Here is a 17,702-nt window from a genome sequence, read left to right on the forward strand (position 1 = left end):
AAAATTGCTACTTCCGAAGTCAAAGGGCTTAATCATTTTTAGCTAATCTGCAATCCTGTCATGCAGCATAGATTAAATTTGCCGCCATATTTGAACTCTTAACTCTCTCAGAAAAAATCCCAAAAGACTACACAACATAGTGTAATCTTGCATATTCTCATTAACAGCTGCTCAATCCATATTCTTTTTCAAAAGCAGTTATACAAACCTAGTGAGTTCAACCAAAAGTATGGGGAAAATAATATCTGCCCTGCTCATAGCAATGTGGCTACTACAATGAGGAAATAACCTTTACACACACACACACACACACACACACACACACACACACAAACTTTGGTTTGAAGAGAGTTGTTAATTATAAAGCACTCTTCACGTGAGTTGTAACACTCAGGGAGATCACTAGTGGCCTGGCCCAGGTCTCTGCTCTATACACCTTTAAGGTGATATGTATTATTATTGTTGTTGTTACAATTATTGTTATTAAATATTCAAAAAATCCACAGTCATGTCAGGAGGGGCATCAACTGCGGTTCACTCAAAGGGCACAGACAGTACCCACCAGACTAGCACAGGGCAAAACTATTGATCATTAACTTTCTTGAACAGCAAAGTCCTTAACATACATATGTAGTACTCAGTAAATATTTGATGAAGAGACCTAAAAAAGGGGAGCACTCCCTTACTCTGCTTGAGCTTCCCTCAAACATCTCACCACAGGGCAGCAATAAGAAAAACAATAAAAATAGGCAGTATTAACATTATATAATCACTTAACATTCATTACCTCATTTAATCCCCACAACAAACTTAGGAAATAAGTACTGTCATCATCCCCATTCCACATATGAGAAAACTGAGGCTCAGATACGAGAAATTATTTGCCCAAAGGCAAACAACAAATGGTAAGTAATGGAAATGAGCTTCCAACCGATTTCCCTGACTGCAATGCCTGTGCTCTTAACCTCAGATGAGGATATAATATCACATCTATCCTTCATGTTGGAAAAGAAACATAGCCCCAAAGAGGCTAACAAAAGAACAGCTAAAATGATGGCTGGCAGTCCAGGGTTCCCTTACATTTGAAAAGCCCAGGGCATTAAGTCTGCCTGTTGTAAGTGGGGATATTGCAGGACATGCAAATCCACGGTCCTATTAAATGTGCATTCACAGAAAAGTACCAACGTCTGCAGCCCTCTTTGATGGTATATTTATCACAGTTTCTAGGGTTAGACTTACACAGCTCACCCTGGTTTAATAGGTTTCTACGTTTTGCCAACTGCTAATGAAGCAAGACCTTTTCCATTCCACTCAGAGGAGAGAAACCGCAGCAGAAGAGATCTTCTGTCAGCACGCCTTTGAAAACTAATGGACTTTGAATGTGACCTTAGAACGGTCTGGTGAGAGGAGCCCCAGATGATCCTCTTCACCTGCATCCGTTGGAGCCCTGAAGCCTTCTCTTCCTGAGAATCCTCTATTAAAATGCAGAAGGCTTCGTCACTGCCAGACACAATGCCAGATCCCTGTGGTTCCAGCTGAGTTCCAGAGTTGGCCTCCAGCCTTTGTATTCACAGCACCTGCCCGAGCTCCCCTATCCAACCAAATTCCCAGCCCTTCTCCTTGGTCAGCCCAGGCCTGTTGCTGCCCAGCCAGGACCTGGCAGGACTTACTCCTTCATTATGTATGTTCACTACCAAATTTCCAGTCTCAGGCTCTCTCCACTGGTTCACCTCCCCCAGCCTTCAAATACCTCAACACCATGATATTTATCATCCACACCAGCATACTCTTGAGAGTGAAAGCAGACAGTATATCAGTATTATGCTGGGACAAGAGACCTAAATCTGCAAACCTAGATCTGGTCACCCTATCAAATACCCACATGACTGCCTTATCCTTAAAACAAAATTACAATTCAGTCTAGTGTCTTTTCCAGAAACTCATCCAATTTCTTCCCCTTTCTTCTCCACCAAAATTCTAGAATTTGTGGTCTACAAAAATGGCCTGCATGTATTCACTGCCCCGCCCCTTGCTATCTCTAATCAAACTTCTGCATCTACCATTCAACTGAACGGATGTTCTACATACTAAATCAAATCTCCTTTTTTCAGCCCTCATTCTCCTAAAGCCCTCTACTTGATTTGGTCCTGCTCAGTCCTTCTACACCCCAGCTTGAGCTTCCTGAAAATCACTGTCTCATCTGTTCTTTGTTCCCTATTATAAATGGTAGGTACCTTTAAATATTTGAAAAACCTGCCTTTTCTGAGTTAAATCTCAGTCATCCCTCATTTAGCATGATTATGAGACACTCTCATCCTGGCTGCTTCCTCTGGCTGAGCTCCAGTTCATCAATATTCTCCTTAGAATGCTTCATCCAGGAAGAAGCACACCCTGACCAGCACAGAGAAACTCAAGACTGTGTCTCTGCACTTGTCCTCTTTCTACTATTTCTGCCTCATACTGTCTTAGCTCTGTTAGCAGCCTCTTCACTCTGGTGGCTTCTGTCATGGTGACAGTCAACAAAATCTCCTGGACCCTCATTGGTGAATTCTTACTAAGTTGCTTTCTTCCATCTTGACCTTATGCAGTGAACTTTTTTGTCAACCCAAATAAAGGATTTTACATTTATCCCTGTTACATTTCAACATCTTAATTTCAATCCTATTTCACAGCCTGTCAAGACCCTTTTGAGTTTTAATGCCAAAGTCTATCATGTTAAACCTTCTTTCTATTGAGTTGTCTACAAATTTGATAAGCATCCCTTATGTGATTTTCTCTTCTCTATGTCAATTTCAGCTTGGAAACAGCTGATTTTTCAAATATACATGTTAAAGACCTATTCTCTGCCTCTCAGCTGTTCTGTGTGACAGTGTGTCACCAGGAGTTCTCACTTTCCCAGTCTGGCATGATTAGTCCTGTCATTTGGAACAGTGGTTCTCAAACTTGAGTGAACATCAGCATTACCTGTCACATTTGTTAAAATGCATATTCCCAGACCCAAACCAAGTATTCCTGATTGGTAGATTGGGAGGAATCCAAAAATAAGTGCCTTTAACAAGCATCCCAAGTGACTAATGACTAAACAAACTGCACATAATATTTAAACACTTGTTTAGGACCACAAATTTCCACTTTTCTGAATCTTTGTGCATTAGAGGGTGGAGGGAAGGAACAATGGTAGAGAAGAGTTATGTTTTCTAACTGCCCTTTCAGCTCCCAAAGAACTTTTCTTTTTTATGATAAATGACAATGTTATCAGAAAGAATACCCCAAAGAAATTTCACCAGGCAAAAAGGAACATTTACATTAAAACAACAATCCATAACAGAAGGCAGTTGCAAAAACGTGAAAGATGTGGGCATGCCTGAGGATGCAGGAAATGATTTACGCTATTTCAAATTACCATTTTTTAAAAATTGAAATAATTTAATATTGTGATTTATCTTTCAAATGCATGTTTTCTTATTTTTTTCCTATTTTAGCATCCATTTATGGTCAAACATTTTGGTGAGTTTCACTGGACTTTCTGTGTCTTAAATAGGATTGGGAAAGAAGAGGAAACCGTGTGTAGTCACCCTGCCACTCAGGCTACCTCCCTTGACACAGGTAATCATACAGAGAACAGACAGGTAGCTGCCACAGGGGAGGAGGGTCAGGGGGTCAGGCAAAATAGGTGAAGAGGATTAAGAGGTACAAACTTTCAGTTACAAAATAAACAAGCCTCAGGATGTAATATATAGCATAAGGAATATGGTGACTAATACTGTAATAACTTTGTATGGAAGCAGATGGTTTCTAGACTTATCGTGGTGATCATTACATAATGTATATAAATGTCAAGTCACTATGTAGTTCACCTGAAGTTAACATAATATTTTACATTAACTATATTTCAATGAAATTAAAAATAATACATAAGTAAATAAAAGACTACTGAAACTCTACACTATTAGGTAATAATTATAACTGTTATAAGTACATATTGTTTTATAGTTTACCAAATATTTTGTAAGGGAATTGAACATGATATCATTCTGCCAATATTCAGTTACTCTTTGTTCACATTTTCTAGGAAAATGGTGCCAAATAATTTCTTAAAGGACAAGACTGGAAATTACCTTAAAAAGTAGACATAGGGCTTCCCTGGTGGCGCAGTGGTTGAGAGTCCGCCTGCCGATGCAGGGGACACGGGTTCGTGCCCCGGTCCGGGAGGATCCCACATGCCACGGAGCGGCTGGGCCCGTGAGCCATGACCGCTGAGCCTGCGCGTCCGGAGCCTGTGCTCCGCGGCGGGAGAGGCCACGGCAGTGAGAGGCCCGCGTACCGCAAAAAAAAAAAAAAAAAGAAAAGAAAAAGTAGACATAGGTTAGCGAACCAAAATTGGGTCCACTCGTCTGAAACACAGCAAAGCCAAACCCCTTACACCAGGTTGTGGTGATGGAAAGTACAGCATTTATTATGAGGCTAAGCAAGAACAGGCAGCCATGCTCAAAAGACCTGAACTCCCTGATGGCTTTCAGGGATGGGTTTTTAAAGACAGTGTGAGGGAGAGGGTCGCAGGGTGCATGATCAGCTTGTGCACAATTCTCTGATTGGTTGATGGTGAGCTAACAGAGTGATGTTTTAGGAATCTCAACAGTCAACCTTCTGGTTCCAACTGGGATCTATGTGCTGGTGGTCAGTATGGAGTTAACGTCTTCCACCTGGTGGGGGGGTTTTAGTATCTGCAAAACAAACATATGGCTCAGGATAGTATCTATAGCCCTTGAGGAGGAACTAAACATCCTTAACTTTGTTTTATGGATAAATTATTATAGTTTTGTCTTGCTTGACTAGTTTCTTTTGTTTCTGCATTTTCACACTTCTCTGACTAAATTTGCTCTTTGGAACTCAGAGAAGGCCTAGGAGGCTAAAGCTTTTCTACAAACAAGAGGCAGGGATGCAGAGGTCTGTCCCCAACAAGGCCCCAAAGGGTCCTGCTCTGTTTCACATATTTAAAGAGCTTCTTTATGGCCTTAAATTTAAAGAGATTATTTTGGTCTCAGTTTATATGTCTTTGACTTGAGATTTATAAAACAACTCCTCTGGTCATACATTTATGCAATGTTATATCTGTAGTTGTTATTAAAAAGAATTTCAAATATTTTTATGCTCTATTTTTAATTTTTCTTATTTTAAATTTCTTATTTATTTTAAAATCAGCATTATTTTACAGGTTATTAATTTCATGGGTTTAGTTTTCCTTTAAGTTTTTTATACTTTGCTCTTTTAAAACACTGTATTTAAAGATGTATCACTAGTGATAGTTACCTATCGTATTTTAACATTTTTTAGCTTTATGACTGACTCACCTCCTTTAAGTTCTTTCATTTTATTTAACCATCCCTATTCTCATCTTGTGCTTTTCTATTTTTGGCCTCTTGCCTTTCACAGTGCCTGACAAAAAAGTGGGTCATAGGAATGCTCAAAATGGAAGGAATCCAGTTACAACCAGGAAAGTGTCAAAGCTGCCCAGCCACCTTTGTACCTGTTACTCTAGCTTCTCCTAATTCATCCTTATGGCTCAGCAGACTCACAAGAAATCCCATAATAGCGACTTTCAAATAATCTACCTAGAATAATTTGTCATTTTTCTTATGCTCTTAATTTGTTAGAGTACTAGTGTTATAACTAGTTATAAGTAAAGTTAGAATGTGCATGTTCCAAACAGTTTTTGTTTGTTTGTTTGTTTTGCGGTACGCGGGCCTCTCACCGTTGTGGCCTCTCCCGCCGCGGAGCACAGGCTCCGGACGCGCAGGCCCAACGGCCATGGCTCACGGGCCCAGCCGCTCCGCGGCATGTGGGATCTTCCCAGACCGGGGCACGAGCCCGTGTCCCTTGCATCGGCAGGCGGACTCTCAACCACTGCGCCACCAGGGAAGCCCCACTGTTTTTGTTTTGTTTTATTTTTCTTCACCTAAACTTCTGCTGTAATTACGTTCATGCACAGTCAAATCATTGAGTAAAATGATCCATTCACATACATTAATCCATCAGACTCATGTGGAAAGAGAGAGAGAAACGATAGCGGTTGCCGTTTATTCAGGGCCACGCTCTGTGTTAAGTGATTGAAATATAGATGATATATATAGATATAGATGATATAGATATAGACACAGATATAGATATGATATAGATACAGATATAGATATAGATACAGATACAGATGATGATAGAGATATAGATTATATAGATAGATATAGATATACATTCTGATTAATTTTCACAAAGAGTGGAGACTTCCCTGCTCCTTCTATTACTCCACACAACATGCTAGTTGTAGAGGATACAGTGCTGGAGGACTCATTATCCAAGCTGCCGGGATTACTGTCACCTCACTGTTGGACCTCTCTCAGATTTGCCCTCAGCTGAGGAGAGCCCCTCACCCAAGGTCATACCTCTTCCCAGGGGCAGCCACATTCCATAACTGATCAAAGGGGAAGGGAATATAAGGACCAGCCTCCTTGTCCAAACCCAGGACAACCCTGAATGGCCATTCCAGCTCCAGAGCTCCCCTGGGACTGGCTGGAGCCCAGCTCCTCTATCTGTGTCCTGCTTCCTTCCCTCCTTTCACTGTATGAATCCTGAAAGTACTCCCTAATAAATGTCCTACACATAAATTTCCTTATCAGGGTCTGCTTCTTGGAAAACCTGACCTACAACATTGTGGTGAAACATAGCAATTTTTATTTATGCCTCCTCTTTAACAAAGAAAGCACTAAAGGCAGTTTTCATGAATATGTAAATACAAGTTAACATATTAGAGGTGGCAGAGGAAGAATAAAGAAATCAAGCACATAAAATGGAGCCAGGCATGTGGCTAATACAAAAATGAATCCCTTAGCTGAGCCATAAATCTGGCTCTTTTTTGCTAATGTAAAAGAAATTAAACTCTTCAGTCCTACAATTCACTGTAACCTTAAGATGTCTGGTTAAATAAACAGTTGCTCAGGAAAAACAAAAACCAAAGAGAAAATACCTCCTCAGAACTCATATAAAGATTTTCACAGCCTTACATTAGATGCACAGGTAAGTTCCATGAGGATGTGTTTGACTGGCTGGTACGGTGACCAACTTGTCCAGGTTTGTCCTGGACAAGAAAGTGTCCTGAGACATGCACTTTCTGTTCTAAAACCAGGACTATCTGGACAAACTGGAATGGTTGGTCACCCTGGTGATAATAAACTCCAACATCAAGACATTGACTGCAACTCCAACATTTTTACTCCAACAGTAAAAAGCAAATCTGCAAGGGGCCAATATGAATCAGTCTAGGCACATAGGTTTATGCTGGCATGACTCAATCCAGGAATATTTTTAGGTTATCCAGAGGAACATTTAAAGCACACAGCCTTCACACAACCCTCCATGAATATTGTTGACCTCCGCTGAACTTTTGAAAGATGATGCACACGGCCATTTTATGCTGTCAGTTCACTACAGATCCTTACACTTGAGCAGAGCTAGGAATAGAGTTAACATTCTTGGGTGAAAATTGAAAAGCTTGACAAGCACAGAAAGGTGATTTCAGCTCCACTTGGCAGTGAGCTGAGGGAGCATTTGGGAGCAGGAACAAAATTCTCCTTTGAAAGTAATTTTGAATCTTCTCTACTACATAAATGCATGCATTGGGGTAAAAATATTCTACTCCAAGAACTGTGTCACCACAATTTTAGCCTGGAAGAACCAGAAAGTGAAAAAGGCAGATATTACCCCAAAAAATCAATGACAATAAAACATCTATAGAATAATTAACTAGACTCCTTGCCACTTTCAAGTACGTCAACCAAAATCAAACTATCTGAGGAATTAACCACAAAGTAACTGAATAATTGCCCAGGACCTGCATCTCATTAAAATGGGATATTCCCATACATTCACCATCTATTCTATAACTAAAATAATAATCCACCAGTTTATAACGCTGAGTTGCCTCTAATGGACTTTACCCAAGTGTTACAGTCAATAATACTGATTTAGGAGTTCCAGTTTAGCAGCTGTCTCCCAGCAAATAACCTTTGGAAGTCATTTAACAAACAAATGTTCCTTTTTCCTGAGTGATCTAATCAGCAATCATATGGATTTTCTTTTCTGGTTAAGTTCTAGTTGTCAATTGTAATTTGTAAAAGAAACTGGGAGGAAGTTGGAAACAAAGATGGCAATTACCCAGCTAAACTGGGGTTTGTGTATGGCTGCACACATGTCAGATATGCTTGAGAATATTTTCTATTTCCATTGACAAAATTTCCAAATGATTGCTAACATTCTTTCTCATATTCTATTGCATGAATAATCACAAGTAAAACTGAGATGAAGATATTCAGTGATGCCCGATCTGCCAAGCAGAGGCAGTGACAATTGTCTCTTGAATTCACAAGGCATAGAGGTATAGTCAGTTTTATCTTTCCAAACCGTCACTTCTTCCTTCCCTTCATAGATCAATCGGTTGAAATAACTGCACAGTAAGACAAAGAAGAGTCCCCTGGAAAGTCCAAACAAGGAAGATTGTCTTTCCTGTGCATTATTTGTAGTTTTCCAGGGAGACATCAACTCTCTTAGAAAGTATCTCAGGGATTCACCCCACAAAATCTGGAGCACTGGCATCTACTGGGGGCTTCTGAGCTGTGGCAGTGGCCCCCAAAGATTTTCAGCTCTCAAGAGTCTTGTTTGTATTTCTTTATCGCCTTATTCACCAGTTCATTTCCAACACTTCCATTTCATCGTGGGCTGAGTCAAACCAGTGGAGGACAGAATAGCTGGGTGCCCCAGATCACGGTCCCCTACCTGCTTCACACTACCTAAATCCCATTCCAAGCCATTTTGCTATTTGTCTTGCAGCTTTACTTATTAAACAGGAGGGAAAGAACACCCTTTGCTGCACAATGAAGTTATCCGTTTCCTCAGCTCATCACACAGGCGAGCTTTCCTTCCTTCTGAATAACTAGTTTCATTTGCGATGAAGAGGGCTGAAATTTTACTACTCAACCTGCTAATTTTGCATTGCACCAAAGGGAAGGTCAGTAATCTTGACAGAAGATTTAAAACATAAGGAGCTTAGCAAGCAGGTCTAGGAACTTAACGCGCCGTGCCCTCACAGTGCACTGCTAATGGAGCTCGATTTCACTTTGCAGCTGGCTTTTCAAAAAAGCTGATGAGGACAGAATGGTCCCTCCCTCCCTCTCCCACCCCATCCCCCTGTAGTTCGGCATTTTGTACACCTCCAGACAAGACTAACAAGCCAGCTCTTGGCGGTGAAAGGCAGGACTGCAGTGGGCATCCCGGCACCCAGCTTCATGAACTCTTGAATCAGCGTAATTTCCAAATACATCACTGTCAGTACACACCTTTATCCTGCCATCAAAGAGCCCAGAAATTGGACTGCCATCTCATTCTTCTTTTCTAAAGGTTAAACAAGCCTTTTGAAAAAAATTAGTTATATTTTACTGTGTGTGGATATTAAGTTTTCCTTGAACAGATGAATGGTATGTAAGCATTTCACTCTCTAAAGAAGAACGTAATATTTCTATTTCCAAAATGTACATGCATACATTTGTTTAAAAATAGCTTCCTTCATTATCATAATGATTCTTCCCCCTGTGTTCAGGAGCTCAGGGAATTAGTGGTAAATGTAAATGTAATCAAGGGCACCACTGTGCTCTTAATTTGGCAAGTGAAAACCATTTATATCTCCCATCATTGTGGCAGGACAAGTCAGTTTTATTACCAGAAGAAGCCTGGAAGTAATGTTTGCCATCTGACTTTTTTTTTTTTCACGTCTATGTCTTGCCTGAATAAAAATCCTGGCCTCTAATATAAAGTGTTGGTGCAGTTATGGGGAAAGGTACTGTTGTTAAGAGTGTAAATCAATACTACCTTTCTAGAGACAATCTGCCAAAAAAACATTAAAAATGTAAAACCATGACTATTCTTTGACATAGACACTCCACTTTCATAAATTTACCAGGATGTAGTTGCACATAGAAAATGATGCATGTTCACTGTATTGCTGTTTACAACGGCAAGAAATAACTAAATAAGAAAACACCCTAAGTGTGCAATAAAAGGCAAGTAGTCAAATATATTATAGTATGCAAATAAAATGTAACACAACTATTTAAAATAATAGGATATTTGAAATATTGTTTAATAAGAAACATCTTGCACAGTATAAAGAATTCATATAAAATCTACTTCTGCCACAAATATTTATCAAATATTTACTAAATGACAGACAGACATCATTCTATAGCAGAGGTGGACAAATTTTTTCTACAAAAGTCCACATAGTAAGTATTTTAGGCTTTGCAGGTCATATGGTCCCTTCTGCAGCTGCTCAACTCTACCACCGCAGCATGAAAGCAGTCCAGGCAATATGTAAACAAATGGGTGTGGCTATGTTCCAACAAAACTTTATTTACAAAAAAATAGGCTGCTGGATGGATTTGGTTCCTGGCTGTTAGTTTGCTGACCCCGTTCTAGACAATTGGGATATATAAGTGATGCAAAACATACAAAAAGCTCTGACTCCAAGGACCTTACATTTTGTAGGTATCTGTTGACCTATATGTATATATGTAAATATGATTAGGTGGATGTTCACCAATCATTCACTAAACAAATCTTTGGTGATTGTGCCAGACACCATGCTATAATTAGCTAACTATTCCATGGAAACTAAAGAGATTTGGTCCCTGCCCTCATAATGCTCAAGGTGTAGTGGAGAAGACAGACAAGAAAGCAAGTAAAAAGAACAATAACAGTTTGTTAAAATTTATAAGCAAATAAAATTTACTTTACTCCATTGTTTGAGGTTTTTACAATAAGCATATTATATCATTTCAAAAACAATAAAGCTAGTCTCAAAAAGTTGTAAGTAATGAAAAGGATAAAAGTTTAATTCATATTTTCTATTGAACACATAATCCTAATGGATTTAGAACAGCGGGCAATCTACGTTTTTCACAGTAATTTGTTTCATCTTTGAAACTGTCTACTTAGAATAAAAGGTCTTACTCTTCTCTAAATAAATAAACAAATAGAAATCCTTATCGTTGGGATATGGATGAGGAACTTAGAAAAGGACAAAAGAAACAATTCTTCTCCACTCACACACTAATCTCAAGTGTAAAACAAAGGGCTTAAGGAAGCATAGGCGATCAATGACACAAAGGCTGGCAGCACTGTGAGATGACTGACTCCAAAAATAATTCCTTTTATTTTTATTTTGAAATGGAAGTGTATAGTAAAAAATGTGGCTTTCCCCAAAGAGAGGGCTAGGCTTTGCCCTTGACTTCTGGAAGGTAATCTCTGTCATATCTGATGGGAGTATCTGTGTTTAGAGTGGGGGCTGGCCACGCCCAAAAAAGCAACAATGTGATTTAGGGTGTGAGCTTTGGGTCACATAGTATGAGTCGACCTGGTGACTGAGATCAATCGTAAGGGCAATCAATCAATCACGCCTATAAAATGAAGTCCCAGTAAAAACTTTGGATATCAAAGCTCAGGTGAGCATCCTGGTTGGCAGTACTCCGTGTGTATTATCATACACTGATACCAGGAGGGCTATGTGTCCCCAGGACAACAGAAGCTTTCTATTCAGTTCACTCTCAGACTCTGCCCTAAGCACCTCTTCCTCCTGCTTATTTTAATCTATATCTTTTCCCTGTAATAACCATTACCAAGCATATGGTTTGTTTCTGTGAATTCTTGTGAGTCAACTGAGTGAAATATGGAACCAGAGGGTGGTTTTGAGAACACCCCAAACTTGCATTTGGTGTCAGAAGTGAGGGTGGTCCTGTGGAGGACTGTGCCCTAAGAACCTGCAGTTTGGCTAACTCTGTGTAGAGAGCATTCAGAGGAAGAAGAAGACAAGACAATCTGTTGGTGGAACTTCAACTCTCCATCTGCAGTGGGACTACATGCTCTGGGTCTCTTTCTCCCTTTGCTTCTTCTGAGTCTCAAACATCATTCACCAGATTTAACAGAAAGAATGACTGCATAGTACATTCAGATTTTATATATATAAAGATGCACAACTATCCTGATGAAAGGTATGTCTTTAGGGTACATTTACATATATTATTTTCATATTTTACCGGTAACTTTGTCTTAGAAAGATTTATATACAATGTTTTTCTTCTTTCATATACAAGAAGAAAATAATGACTCAAAGACTCAAATCAGTGCAGCCCCAAAGAGCACAAATTTTGCCAAAATATTTTCCTGACAGCTTTTTAGTGAGTCAGAAAAAAACGTTTCATTTAATTTTCTCATTCTTTCCATTTTTTATTTTTTTAATTTTTTTAACATCTTTATTGGAGTGTAATTGCTTTACAATGTTATGTTAGTTTCTGCTGTATAACAAAGTGAATCAGCTATACATCAGTATACATATCAGTATACATATATCCACATATCCCTTCCCTCTTGCATCTCCCTCCCACCCTCCCTATCCCACCCCTCTAGGTGGTCACAAAGCACCAAGCTGATCTCCCTGTGCTATGCAGCTGCTTCCCACTAGCTATCTATTTTACATTTGGTAGTGTATATATGTAAATGCCACTCTCTGACTTTGTCACAGCTTACCCTTCCCCCTCCCCATATCCTCAAGTCCATTCTCTACAACTGCATCTTTATTCCTGCCTGCCCCTAGGTTCTTCAGAACCACATTTTTTTTTTTAGATTCCATATAAATGTATTAGCATACAGTATTTATTTTTCTCTTTCTGACTTACTTCACTCCGTATGACAGACTCTAGGTCCAACCACCTCACTACAAATAACTCAATTTCATTTCTTTTTATGGCTGAGTAATATTCCATTGTATATATGTGCCACATCTTCTTTATCCATTCATCTGTCAATGGATCCTTAGGTTGCTTCCATGTCCTGGCTATTGTAGATAGAACTCCAGTGAACATTGTGGTACATGTCTCTTTTTGAATTATGGTTTTCTCAGGGTATATGCCCAGCAGCGGGATTGCTGGGTCATATGGTAGTTCTATTTTTAGTTTTTTAAGGAACCTCCATACTGTTCTCCATAGTGGCTGTATCAACTTACATTCCCACTACCAGTGCAAGAGGGTTCCCTTTGCTCCACACCCTCTCCAGCATTTATTGTTTGTAGATTTTTTGATGGTGGCCATTCTGACCAGTGTGAGGTGATACTGCATTGTAGTTTTGATTTGCATTTCTCTAATGATTAGTGATGTTGAGCATCCTTTCATGTGTTTGTTGGCAATCTGTATATCTTCCTTAGAGAAATATCTATTTAGGTCTTCTGCCCATTTTTGGATTGGGTTGTTTGTTCTTTTGATATTGAGCTGCATGAGCTGCTTGTAAATTTTGGAGATTAATCCTTTGTCAGTTGCTTCATTTGCAAATATTTTCTACCATTCTGAGAGTTGTCTTTTCGTCTTCTTTAGGGTTTCCTTTGCTATGCAAAAGCTTTTAAGTTTCATTAAGTCCCATTTCTTCATTTTTTGTTTTTATTTCCATTTCTGTAGGAGATGGGTCAAAAAGGATCTTGCTGTGATTTATGTCATAGAGTGTTCTGCCTATGTTTTCCTCTAAGAGTTTTATAGTGCCTGGCCTTACATTTCAGTCTTTAATCATTTTTGAGTTTATTTTTGTGTATGGTATTAGGAAGTGTTCTAATTTCATTCTTTTATATGTAGCTGCCCAGTTTTCCCAGCACCACTTATTGAAGATGCTGTCTTTTCTCCATTGTATATTCTTGCCCCTTTATCAAAAATAAGGTGACCTTATGTGTGTGGGTTAGTCTCTGAGCTTTCTATCGTGTTCCATTGATCTATATTTCTGTTTTTGTGCCAGTACCATATTGTCTTGATTACTGTAGCTTTGTAGTATAATCTGAAGTCAGGGAGCCTGATTCCTCCAGCTCTGTATTTCTTTCTCAAGATTGCTTTCACTATTCGGGGTCTTTTGTGTTTCCATACAAATTGTGAAATTTTTTCTTCTAGTTCTGTGAAAAATGCCATTGGTAAATTGATAGGGATTTCAATGAATCTGTAGTTCACTTTGGGTAGTATAGACATTTTCACAATGTTGATTCTTCCAATCCAAGAACATGGTATATCTCTCCATCTGTTTGTATCATCTTTAATTTCTTTCATCAGTGTCTAATAGTTTTCTGCATACAGGTTTTCTGTCTCCTTATGTAGGTTTATAACTAGGTATTTTATTCTTTTTGTTGCAGTGGTAAATGAGAGTGTTTCCTTAGTTTCTCTTTCAGATTTTTCATCCTTAGTGTATAAGACTGCAAGAGATTTCTGTGCATTACCTTTGTATCCTGCTACTTTACCAAATTCATTGATTCGCTCTAATAGTTTACTGGTAGCATCTTTAGGATTCTCTACGTATAGTATCATGTCATCTGCAAACAGTGACAGGTTTAATTCTTCTTGTCCGATTTGGATTCCTTTTATTTCTTTTTCTTTTATGATTGCTGTAGCTAAAACTTCCAAAACTATGTTGAATAATAGTGGTGGGAGTGGGCAACCTTGTCTTGTTCTTGATTTCAGTAGAAATGGTTTCAGTTTTTCACCATTGAGAATGATGTTGGTTGTGGGTTTGTCATATATGGTCTTTATTATGTTGAGGTAAGTTCTCTCTATGCCTACTTTCTGGAGGGTTTTTATCATAAATGGGTGTTGAATTTTGTCAAAAGCTTTTTCTGCATCTATTGAGATGATCATATGGTTTTTCTCCTAAAATTTGTTAATATGGTGTATCACATCGATTGATTTGCATATATTGAAGAATCCTTGCATTCCAGGGATAAACCCCACTTCATCATGGTGTATGATCCTTTTATTGTGTTGGATTCTGTTTGCTAGTATTTTTTTGAGGATTTTTGCTTCTATGTTCATCAGTGATCTTGGCCTGTAGTTTTCTTTCTTTGTGACATCTTTGTCTGGTTTTGGTATCAGGGTGATGGTGGCCTTATAGAAAGAGTTTGGGAGTGTTTCTCCCTCTAGCATATTTGGGAAGAGTTTGAGAAGGATAGGTATTAGCTCTTCTCTAAATGTTTGATAGAATTCACCTGTGAAGCCATCTGGTCCTGGGCTTTTGTTTGTTGGAATATTTTTAATCACAGTCTCAATTTCAGTGCTTGTGACTGGTCTGTTTATATTTTCTATTTCTTCCTGGTTTAGTCTAGGAAGGTTGTACTTTTCTAAGAATTTGTCCATTTCTTCCAGGTTGTCCATTTAATTGGCATATAGTTGATTGTAGTAATCTCTCATGATCCTTTCTATTTCTGTTGTGTCAGTAACTTCTCCCTTTTCATTTCTAATTCTATTGATTTGTGTTCTTTTTTTCTTGATGCGTCTGGTAATGGTTTATCAATTTTGTTTATCTTCTCAAAGAACAAGGTTTTAGTTTTATTGATCTTTGCTATTGTTTCCTTCATTTCTTTTTAATTTATCTCTGATCTGATCTTTATGACTTCTTTCCCTCTGCTAAATTTGGGGGATTTTTGTTCTTCTTTCTCTAATTGCTTTAGGTGTAAGGTTAGGTTGTTTATTTGAGATGTTGCTTGTTTCTTGAGGTAGGATTGTATTGCTAGAACTGCTTTTGCTGCATCCCATAGGTTTTGGGTCGTCGTGTTTTCATTGTCATTTGTTTCTATGTATTTCCTCGTTGATTTCTTCAGTGATCTCTTGCTTATTTAGAGGCGTATTGTTTAGCCCCCATGTGTTTGTATTTTTTCCCGATTTTTTCCTGTAATTAAAATCTAGTCTCATAGCGTTGTGGTCAGAGAAGATATTTGATAAGATTTCAATTTTCTTAAGTTTACCAAGGCTTGATTTGTGACCAAAGATATGATATATCCTGGAGAATGTTCCATGAGCACTTAAGAAGAAATTGTATTCTGTTGTTTTTGGATGGAATGTCCTATAAATATTAAGTCCATCTTGTTTAATGTCTCATTTAAAGCTTGTGTTTCCTTATTTATTTTCATTTTGGATGATCTGTCCATTGGTGAAAGTGGTGTGTTAAAGTCCCCTACTATGATTGTGTTACTGTCGATTTCCCCTTTTATGGCTGTTAGCATTTGCCTTATGTATTGAGGTGCTCCTATGTTGGGGGCATAAATATTTACAATTGTTATATCTTCTTCTTGGATCAATCCCTTGATCATTATGTAGTGTCCTTCTTTGTCTCTTGTAATAGTCTTTATTTTAATGTCTATTTTTTCTGATATGAGAATTGCTACTCCAGCTTTCTTTTGATTTCCATTTGTATAGAATATCTTTTTCCATCCCCTCACTTTCAGTCTGTATGTGGTGCTAGGTCTGAAGTTCATCTCTTGTACACAGCACATATATGGGGCTTGTTTTTGTATCTATTCAGTGAGTCTATGTCTTTTGGTTGGAGCATTTAACCCATTCACATTTAAGGTAATTATCGATATGTATGTTCCTATTACCATGTCTTAATTTTTTTGGGTTTGGTTTTGTAGGTCTTTTCCTTCTCTTGTGTTTCCTGCCTAGAGAAGCTCCTTTAGCATTTGTTGTAAAGCTGTTTTGGTGGTGCTGGATTCTCTTAGCTTTTGCTTGTCTGTAAATGTTTTAATTTCTCCATCAAATCTGAATGAGATCCTTTCTGGGTAGAGTAATCTTGGTTGTAGTTTTTTCTCCTTCATCACTTTAAATATGTCCTGCCACTCTCTTCTGGCTTGCAGAGTTTCTGCTGAAAGATTGGCTGTTATTCTTATGGGGATTCCCTTGTGTGTTATTTGTTGTTTTTCCCTTGCTGCTTTCAATATTTTTTCTTCGTATTTAGTTTTTGATAGTTTGATTAATATGTATCTTGGCATGTTTCTCCTTGGATATATCTTGTATAGGACTCTCTGTACTTTTTAGACTTGATTGACTATTTCCTTTCCCATATTAGGGAAGTTTTCAATTATAATCCCCTCAAATATTTTCTCAGTCCCTTTCTTTTTCTCTTCTTCTTCTGGGACCCCTATAATTTGAATGTTGGTGGATTTATTGTTGTCCCAGAGGTCTCTGAGACTGTCCTCAATTCTTTCCATTCTTTTTTCCTTATTCTGCTCTGCAGTAGTTATTTCCACTACTTTATCTTCCAGGTCACTTGTCCATTCTTCTGCTTCAGTTATTCTGCTATTGATTCCTTCTAGAGAATTTTAAATTTCATTTATTGTGTTGTTCATCCTTTGTTTGCTCTTTAGTTCTTCTAGGTCTTGTTAACCGTTTCTTTTATTTTCTCCATTCTATTTCCAAGATTTTGGATCATCTTTACTATCATTATTCTGAATTCTTTCTCAGGTAGACTGCCTATTTCCTTTTCATTTGTTTTGTCTAGTGGTTTTTTACTTTGCTCCTTCATCTGCTATGTATTTCTCTGTCTTCTCATTTTGCTTACTTTACTATGTTTGGGGTCTCCTTTTCACAGGCTGCATGTTCGTAGTTCCTGGTGTTTTTAATGTCTGCCACCAGTGGGTAAGTTTGGTTCAGTGGCTTGTCTAGGCTTCATGGTTGAAGGAACTGGTGTCTGTGTTCTGGTGGATGAGGCTGGATCTTGCCTTTCTGGTGGGTAGGACTGCGTCCGGTGGCGTGTTTTGGGGTGTCTGTGAACTTACTGTGATTTTAGTTAGCCTCTCTGCCAGTAGGTGG

This window comes from Orcinus orca, chromosome 11 (genome assembly GCF_937001465.1).
Source record: "Orcinus orca chromosome 11, mOrcOrc1.1, whole genome shotgun sequence".
In the NCBI taxonomy this organism is placed as follows: domain Eukaryota; kingdom Metazoa; phylum Chordata; class Mammalia; order Artiodactyla; family Delphinidae; genus Orcinus; species Orcinus orca.